The sequence below is a fragment of the Triticum dicoccoides genome, chromosome 7B, assembly GCF_002162155.2.
Source record: "Triticum dicoccoides isolate Atlit2015 ecotype Zavitan chromosome 7B, WEW_v2.0, whole genome shotgun sequence".
In the NCBI taxonomy this organism is placed as follows: Eukaryota; Viridiplantae; Streptophyta; class Magnoliopsida; order Poales; family Poaceae; genus Triticum; species Triticum dicoccoides.
In genome coordinates, this window is record NC_041393.1 from 228,593,669 (window position 1) to 228,604,286 (window position 10,618).

Here is a 10,618-nt window from a genome sequence, read left to right on the forward strand (position 1 = left end):
TTGCGGTGACGGAACTCTAGATCTATCTTGATATTCGATGGTTTTAGGGTACATAGGCTTATATAGGCGAAAGAAGTTGGTCGGGAGGTGCTCGAGGGGCCCACAAGACAGGGGGCCACCACCCTGTAAGGGGGGCGCGGCCTCCTATCTCGTGGCCTCCTCGAGGATCTTCTAACGTGGACTCCAAGTCTCCAGGATCATATTCTTCCAAAAAATCACGATGCCAAAGGTTTCATTCCGTTTGGACTCCGTTTGATATTCCTTTTCTTCGAAATACTGAAACAGGCAATAAAACAACAATATGGGCTAGGCCTCCGGTTAATAGCTTAGTCCAAAAAATGATATAAATGTGTAAAATAAAGCCCATAAACATCCAAAAGGGGTAATATAATAGCATGGAACAATCAAAAATTATAGATACGTTGGAGACGTATCAAGCATCCCCAAGCTTAATTCCTGCTCGTCCTCGAGTAGGTAAATGATAAAAAAGAATTTTTTGATGTGGAATGCTACCTAGCATATTTCTCAATGTAATTTTCTTTATTGTGGCATGAATGTTCAGATCCAAATGAATACAAAATAAAAGTTCATATTGACATAAGAAATAGTAATACTTCAAGCATACTAATCAAAGTAATCATGTCTTCTCAAAATAACATGGCTAAAGAAAGTTATCCCTACAAAATCATATAGTCTGGCTATGGTCTATCTTCATCACACAAAGTATTTAATCATGCACAACCCCGATGACAAGCCAAGCAATTGTTTCATGCTTTAATAATCTCAAACTTTTTCAACTTTCACGCAATACATGAGCGTGAGCCATGGACATAGCACTATATGTGGAATAGAATGGTGGTTGTGGAGAAGACAAAAAGGAGAAGATAGTCTCACATCAACTAGGCGTATCAACGGGCTATGGAGATGCCCATTAATAGATATCAATGTGAGTGAGTAGGGATTGCCATGCAACAGATGCACTAGAGCTATAAATATATGAAAGCTCAATAAAAGAAACTAAGTGGGGTGCGTCCAACTTGCTTGCTCACGAAGACCTAGGGCACTTTTGAGAAAGCCCATTATTGGAATATACAAGCCAAGTTCTATAATGAAAAATTCCCACTAGTATATGTAAGTGACAACATATGAGACTCTCTAACATGAAGATCATGGTGCTATTTTGAAGCACAAGTGTGCAAAAAGATATAGTAGCATTTTCCTTTCTCTCTTTTTCTCTCATTTTTTCTTTTCTTCTTTTTTTTTCTTTCTTTTCTTTTCTTTGGCCTTCTCTTTTTCTTTTCTTTTTGGCCTTTCTCTTTTTTTTTTCTTTTTGTAAAGTCCGAAGTCTCATCCCGACTTGTGGGGGAATCATAGTCTTCATCATCCTTTCCTCACTAGGACAATGCTCTAATAATGAAGATCATCACACTTTTATGGATTTACAACTCAAAGCTAGAACAATATATGACTCTATATGAATGCCTCCGGTGGTGTACCGGGATATGCAATGAATCAAGAGCGACATGTATGAAAATTATGAAGGTGGCCTTGCCACAAATACAATGTCAACTACATGATCATGCAAAAAGCAATATGACAAAAGTAATGCATGTCATATGAACGGAATGGTGGAAAGTTGCATGGCAATATATCTTGGAATGGCTATGGAAATGCCATAATAGGTAGGTATGGTGGCTGTTTTGAGGAAGGAGTATGGTGGGTGTATGGTACCGACAAAAGTTGTGCGGTACAAGAGAGGCTAGCAATGGTGGAAGGGTGAAAGAGCGCGTATAGTCCATGGACTCAACATTAGTCAAAAGAACTCATATACTTGTTGCAAAAATCTAGAAGTCATCAAAAACCAAAGCACTACGCGCATGCTCCTAGGGGGATATATTGGTAGGAAAAGACCATCGCTCGTCCCCGTCCGCCACTCATAAGGAAGACAATCAATAAATAAAATTGTGCTCCAACTTCATCACAAAGCGGTTCACCATACGTGCATGTTACGGGAATCACAAAATTCAACACAAGCATTCTTTAAATTCATAATCACCCAACTAACATGACTTTAATATCACTGCCTCCACATCTCAAAACAACTATCAAGCATCAAGTTGATCATAGCATCCAATTCACTTTCTATGATAGTTTTTATTATACCCAACTTGGATGCTCATCATTCTAGGACCAACTTTTAAGATCATAGCAAATACCATGCTGTTCTAAAAGACTCTCAAAATAATATAAGTGAAGCATGAGAGACTAGCAATTTCTACAAAATATAACCACCGCCGTGCTCTAAAAGATATAAGTGAATCACTAGAGCAAACGACAAACTACTCCAAAAGATATAAGTGAAGATCAATGAGTAGTCGAATATTGTGCAACTATGTGAAGACTCTCTAACATTAAGGAATTTCAGATCTTGGTATTCTAATCAAGCAGCAAGCAAAACAAAATAAAATGACATTCCAAGGATAGCACAACTCATGTGAAGAAGCAAAAACTTAGGCTCAACCGATACTAACCGATAGTTGTTGAAGAAGAAAGGTGGGATGCCTAACGGGGCATCCCCAAGCTTAGATGCTTGAGACTTCTTGAAATATTATCTTGGGGTGCCTTGGCCATCCCCAAGCTTGAACTTTTATGTCTCCTTTATTCCTCTCATATCATGGTCTCTCTTCTTTTTATCAAAAGCTTCATTCACAACAAACTCAACAAGAACTCGTGAGATAGGTTAGTATAAACCAATGCAAAACCTTATCATTTTCTACTGTAACAAATCAATAAAATTATTATTCAACATTGCATACTAAATGCCTCTGCATATTTAATACTCCTATCCTCAAATAGAATCATTAAACAAGCAAACATATGCAAACAATGCAAACATAACAGCAATCTGCCAAAACAGTACAGTCTGTAAAGAATGCAATAGTATCCATACTTACCTAACTCCAAAAATTATGAAATAAAATTACACTTTAGTAAATTTATCAGATCTCATTATGCAAAAGGTTTCAACATTATACCATTCTCTGATTTTTCTAGGGAATTTTTGCAACAGTGGTAAACTTTCTGTTTTCAAACAGCAACATGTATACTAGCAAAATAAGCATGGCAAAGGCTATCCTTGACTTTTTTATTGAAACTAAAGATGAAAAACATTATTCTAAATAATATCAAGCAAAAAGTAACAAAATAAAATGATGCTCCAAGTAAAACACATACCACGTGGCGAATAAAAATATAGCTCCAAGTAAAGTTACCGATGAACGAAGACGAAAGAGGGGATGCCTTCCGGGGCATCCCCAAGCTTAGGCTCTTGGTTGTCCTTGAATATTACCTTGGGGTGCCTTGGGCATCCCCAAGCTTAGGCTCTTGCCACTCCTTATTCCATAGTCCATCGAATCTTTACCCAAAACTTGAAAACTCCACAACACAAAACTCAACAGAAAACTCGTAAGCTCCGTTAGTATAAGAAAATAAATCATCACTTAGGTACTGTAATGAACTCATTCTAAATTCATATTGGTGTAATATCTAATGTATTCCAACTTCTCTATGGTTCATACCACTTAATACTAGCCATAGATTCATCAAAATAAGCAAACAACACATAGAAAACAGAATCTGTCAAAAACAGAACAGTCTGTAGCAATCTGTATCAAACGTATACTTGTGGAACTCCAAAAATTCTACCAAATCAGGAAGTCCTAAGAAATTCATTAATAATCCATGTCAAAACGAATGAGATCAAGAGCATGTTTCTGTGAATTAACAAAACTAATTTACTGGGTGCAAAAGTTTCTGATTTTCAGCAGGATCAACACAACTATCACCGTAAGCTATCCTAAAGGTCTTACTTGGCACTTTATTGAAATAAAAGCTATAAAACATGATTACTACAGTAGCATAATCATGTGGACACACAAAAACAGTAAGGATAAATATTGGGTTGTCTCCCAACAAGCGCTTTTCTTTAATGCCTTTCTAGCTAGGCATGATGATGACAATGATGCTCACATAAAGGATAAGAATTGAAACGGGAGCATAATGAAGCATATTACTAGCACATTTAAGCCTAACCCTCTTCCTATGCATAGGGATTTTGTGAACAAACAACTTATGGGAACAATAATCAACTAGCATAGGAAGGTAAAACAAGCATAGCTTCAAAAGTTTAAGCACATAGAGAGGAAACTTGACATTATTGCAATCCCTACAAGCATATATTCCTCCCTCATAATAATTTTCAGTAGCATCATGAATGAATTCAACAATATAACCAGCACCTAAATCATTCTTTTCATGATCTACTAGCATAGAATATTTACTAATCTCCACATAAGCAAAATTCTTCTCATGAATAATAGTGGGAGTATCATAAGAGACTTGAACACTAAAAATTGTTTCCACATTAAAAGAGTAATGTTCAGAAAAAGGGTAATCATAATCATGACAAGATTTGTAAATATAATCATCACTACTTTTTATAGCATAAGTTTCATCACAATAATCATCATAAGTAGAAACTTTGTTCTCATAATCAATTGGAACCTCTTCCGAAATAGTGGAATCATCACTAAATAAAGTTGACACTCTTCCAAATACACTTTCATATTCATCACAATAAAATTCAACATCCTCCAAAATAGCGGGATCACTACTTACTAAAGTTGACACTCTTCCGAACCTGCTTTGATCAATATAATCATCATAGGTAGGAGGCATGCTATCATCATAACAACTTTGCATATCAAAACTTGGGATGCTAAAAATATCATATTCGTTAAGCATAGCATCCCCAAGCTTGGGACAAACATTAATTCCAGCAAATATATTCTCAAACATTTCATCCTCATCAAACATAGCTTCCCCAAGCTTGGGCCCTTTCATATCATAAGCTTAATTACTCTCATCATTAAAAATATTGATAGCACCAATAGTATAGCAATTATCATCATCACAATGAGTAGTAGGAGCAACATCATTTGGGAGGGATACCTTTCTACCTTTGTTTCTCCTTCTTTCCTTTTCTTCTTCATATTATGTGTGGGTTCAACCTTCCTCTTTGAGCTCCTTATTGATGAGATTGGTTGAATAGAAAGCTCCTCCTCGTTACCTGATTCATCATGAGAAATAATAGGAGGATATTGGGAAGTCTCTTCCCTTTCATTAGTATTCTCATCATCTTCTATTTGCTTTCTTTTCTTTAGGTAATTGGCAATATAAGGATTTTCAATGCAATTCTCCGCACAAAACAAATAAATCTTTTCTAGATCAATATCAAGAAAATAGATAAGATTAAATTTTGGAATAGGCTTAGTTAAACGTTTCAACTCTTCACAACCCAAAAGCAACCTAAGTTCATTGTAATGAGAAAGGGAGATCAAATCATCACAATTTTTGGACATGATCCGATCATGAAACAATTTGCATTGGAGATGTAAATGATCTTGTTTATTGCAAAATTCACAATGGGAAAGATATCTTAAATTCTCCGCACTCTTATCTAGCCATTCTTAGTTTCTAAATATTTATGCCTCTTGCAATATATATCTTCTCTATTTGGTGTGTTTATGCAAACATGCACTCCACAGAAGTTGACATGCTCATAAGATATATTTTCATCATGACTAGAGCAATCATCATTAGTACTAAGGATATTCAATGAGTTCATACTAACAACATTGCAATCATGCTCATCATTCAAAGATTCAATACCAAGCATTTTAGAGAATTCTTCTTCTAGCACTTGAGCACAATTTTCCTTTCCATCAAACTCACGAAAGATATTAAAAAGACGAAGCGTATGAGACAAACTTAACTCCAATTTTTTGTAGTTTTATTTTATAAACTAAACTAGTGATAAAAAAAGAAACAAAAAGATTCGATTGCAAGATCTAAAGATATACCTTCAAGCGCTAACCTCCCCGGCAACGGCGCCAGGAAAGAGCTTGATGTCTACTACACAACCTTCTTCTTGTAGACGTTGTTGGGCCTGCAAGTGCACAGGTTTATAGGACAGTAGCAAATTTCCCTCAAGTGGATGACCTAAGGTTTATCAATCTGTAGGAGGCGTAGGATGAAGATGGTCTCTCTCAAACAACCCTGCAACCAAATAACAAAGAGTCTCTTGTGTCCCCAACACACCCAATACAATGGTAAATTGTATAGGTGCACTAGTTCGGCGAAGAGATAGTGATACAAGTGCAATATGGATGGTAGATATAGGTTTTTGTAATCTGAAATAATAAAAACAGCAAGGTAACTAATGTAAAAGTGAGCGTAGACGGTATTGCAATGATAGGAAACAAGGCCTATGGTTCATACTTTCACTAGTGCAAGTTCTCTCAACAATAATAACATAGATAGATCATATAACAAGCCCTCAACATGCAACAAAGAGTCACTCCAAATCCACTAATAGAGGAGAACAAACATAGAGATTATGGTAGGTTATGAAACCACCTCAAAGTTATTCTTTCGGATCGATCTATAAAAGAGTTTGTACTAGAATAACACCTTAAGACACAAATCAACCAAAACCCTAATGTCACCTAGATACAAGTATCCGTGGGCATGATTATATGATATGCATCACACAATCTCAGATTCATCCAACCAACACAAAGTACTTCAAAGAGTGCCCCAAAGTTTCTACCGAAGAGTTAAGAACGTGTGCCAACCCCTATGCATAGGTTCATGGGCAAAACCCGCAAGTTGGTCACCAAAACATACATCAAGAGGCACATGATATCCCATTGTCACCACAGATAATCACGGCAAGACATACATCAAGTGTTCTCATAAAAGACTCAATCCGATAAGATAACTTCAAAGGGGAAACTCAATTCATCACAAGAGAGTAGAGGGGGAGAAACATCATAAGATCCAACTATAATAGCAAAGCTCACGATACATCAAGATCGTGCCTTAGAGGGAACACGAGAGAGAGAGAGATCAAACACATAGCTACTGGTACATACCCTCAGCCCCGAGGGTGAACTACTCCCTCCTCATCATGGAGAACGCCGGGATGATGAAGATGCCCACCGGTGATGGATTCCCCCTCCGGCAGGGTGCCGGAACAGGCTCCCGAGAGGTTTTTGGTGGCTACAGAGGCTTGCGGCGGCGGAACTCCAGATCTATCTTGATACTCGATGGTTTTAGGGTACGTAGGCTTATTTAGGCGACAGAAGTTGGTCGGGAGGTGCTCGAGGGGCCCACGAGATAGGGGGCGCCACCCTATAAGGGGGGCGCGGCCTCCTATCTCGTGGCCTCCTCGAGGATCTTCTGACGTGGACTCGAAGTCTCCAGGATCATATTCTTCCAAAAAATCACGATGCCGAAGGTTTCATTCCGTTTGGACTCTGTTTGATATTCCTTTTCTTCGAAATACTGAAACAGGCAATAAAACAACAATATGGGCCGGGCCTCCGGTTAATAGGTTAGTCCCAAAAATGATATAAATGTGTAAAATAAAGCCCATAAACATCCAAAAGGGGTAATATAATAGCATGGAACAATCAAAAATCATAGATACGTTGGAGACGTATCACAGAACACCCCCGAAGGCCTCCTCCTCCAAACATAGGAATTAAACTGAGGTTTCATCTCAGAAGGACCCAAGCCGCGGAGGAGGGGAGAAGGTTGCAAAGGCTGCAGCAGGAGGCCATACTTCAGGGGCCGGACACACGGGAGAGAAAGCTCCCATGTGTGTCGACGGCGGGGGTCATCTTGAATCCGGACCCCAGCCGGACACGATTCTAGAGACCCATAAGGTCCCCGAGTCAGAAAGACGGCCTCCGCCAACTGGAGGAGGTATGCCTGCTCCACCGGTCGCATCTGTCCAACCAGAGGTGCTGGATACTTTATTGGCGGCACTGAAGGGTGTCTCCATCGTTGATGAACACCGTGCCCTCATGGTGCGGTGATTGAGAAGATTCAGTCCATTGAGAGTGGACTGAATGAATCCTGTATCAGCCTCATAAGAGGCTTTGAGGTATGTTTTATGAGTTTTGGGGAGAGTGTCATGGTATAGATAGTAGCCCCTGATACACTGTTCGGTGAAAGAAAGAACCGAAGAGAGGATCAAATTCATGCTCGCAGGAGACTCACTTGATGACATTTATCACTCTTTTTAACCAGCAGGCATCTATAGAGACTGTCGCCTCTCATGCTGTGGAAGTATGCGGACTGAGGCATAGTCTGGAGCGGGCCGAAGGAGAACTTGGCTAAGTGAAGAGACAGCTTGAGGATAATTAAGGTATTTAGAAACCTTGTGTATGTAGCACAAATGAATAAGTGTGCATGATGAAAATATTTTTATAATTTGCTCTAGGAGCGATGGCCAAAATTGAGGCTCTCGGGAAGGTTGTGGCCGAAGCCCAGAAGAAAGCAGCCGCAGAGCAGGCTCTTTGTGAGAAACACGAGGCTAGAGTTATTGAGGCTGAGTGAGAGCTTCAAGAGGCCGTGCAGATATGCGAGACCTTGGAGCAGAGTTTAGCAGGGAAAGAATCCGAACTCTCCCAGGCTCGCCAAGCCGCAAGTGATGCCCGGGGGGAGGCCCAAGGTGCCCTTAAGGAAATCCATGAGGCGAGGAAGATTGAGGCTGGTAAGGCTTTTTCTGTATAAAGCGAGTATTTGAAAGGAGAAAATCAAGTTGAGAGTTTAAATTTTGATTTTTCCAGGGGTGTTTGGAGAGCTGCCATGCAGCATATCTGCCGCCGCCCAATTCTACCGAGCCGAAGAGAGGAATACTGCGGATAAACTCTTCTGGATGCAGTATCTGGCGCCGAATTATCCGGTGCCGTTTTCCGATCAGATGAAACAGCTGGTCGAACTGCATAAGGCGGCCGAGCTAGCCATGAAGGATTTGATTATCCGGCTGTGGCCTGCCGAGTCGATTCCAAGCAGTTACTTCGGGCTCATGAAGCGGATTGCGAGTGCCTGCCCTCGACTCAAAGTCATCAAGCGGTCGGTCTGCATAGAAGGTGCGCGAATGGCCTTCGCCCGTGCAAAGGTGCATTGGGGGAAGATGGATGCAGAAAAGCTAATGACCGAGGGACCGCCAGAGGGGAAAGTGCACCGCAAGCCCGAACTGTATTATGAAGGTGTCTTGAAAGGGGCCCGCCTTGCGGCGGAGCAATGCACCAAGGACATTATATTTCCGTGAATACGGTCATGTTTTCCTTTGTAATATTTGAACAAGGTCATTATTTGTTGCTTGTCGTATGAAAGTTTTTCCTCCTGTGCGGCCGTTTTATATAATAATCCTGAGAGTCAGCCAGTCGTCGGCTTCCGCCCCCACGTAGTGAGTACGGGGGTGTTTGGGATAAACCTGAGCACTCTTTATCCTAGTTTTGGGTCCCTAAAGGAGGTGTTCACCACAGCGAACCAGGCAATCGGTCTATAGGGCTTTATCACTCTCACTTAGCGATGGGAGTTTTTGAAGGAAATATGCCCTAGAGGCAATAATAAAGTTATTATTTATTTCCTCATATCATGATAAATGTTTATTATTCATGCTAGAATTGTATTAACCGGAAACACGATACATGACCCATTCCGTTAGCCTAGCACTTGATCGTTTAGTATATTGCTATTGCTTTCTTCATGACTTATACATGTTCCTGTAACTATGAGATTATGCAACTCCCGTTTACCGGAGGAACACTTTGGGTACTACCAAACGTCACAACGTAACTGGGTGATTATAAAGGAGTACTACAGGTGTCTCCGAAGGTACATGTTGATTTGGCGTATTTCGAGATTAGGTTTTGTCACTCCGATTGTCGGAGAGGTATCTCTGGGCCCTCTCGGTAATGCACATCACTATAAGCCTTGCAAGCAATGTGACCAATGAGTTGGTTACGGGATGATGCATTACGTAACGAGTAAAGAGACTTGCCGGCAACGAGATTGAACTAGGTATTGGATACCGACGATCAAATCTCGGGCAAGTAACATACCGATGACAAAGGGAACAACATATGTTGTTATGCGGTTTGACCGATAAAGATCTTCGTAGAATATGTAGGAACCAATATGGGCATCCAGGTTCCGCTATTGGTTATTGACCGAGAATGGTTCTAGGTCATGTCTACATAGTTCTCGAACCCGTAGGGTCCGCACGCTTAACGTTACGATGACAATTTTATTATGAGTTTATAAGTTTTGATGTACCGAAGTTTGTTCGGAGTCCCCGATGTGATCACGGACATGACAAGGAGTCTCGAAATGGTCGAGACATAAAGATTGATATATTGGATGACTATATTCGGACACCGGCAGTGTTCCGGACATTTTCGGAGAAAACCGGAGTGCCGGAGGGTTACCGGAACCCCCCCGGGAGAGTTAATGGGCCACATGGGCCTTAGTGGGAAGAGAGAGGGGCGGCTAGGGTGGTCCACGCGCCCCCTCTCCCTTTGGTCCGAATTGGACTAGGAGGGGAGGCGGCGCCCCCCTCTTTCCTTCCCCTCTCCCCATTCCTTCCCCCTCCTAGTAGGAGTAGGAAAGGAGGAGTCCTACTCCTACTAGGAGGAGGATTCCTCCTCCTTGGCGCGCCCTCTAAGGGCCGGCCGGCCTCCCCCCTTGCTCCTTTATATAC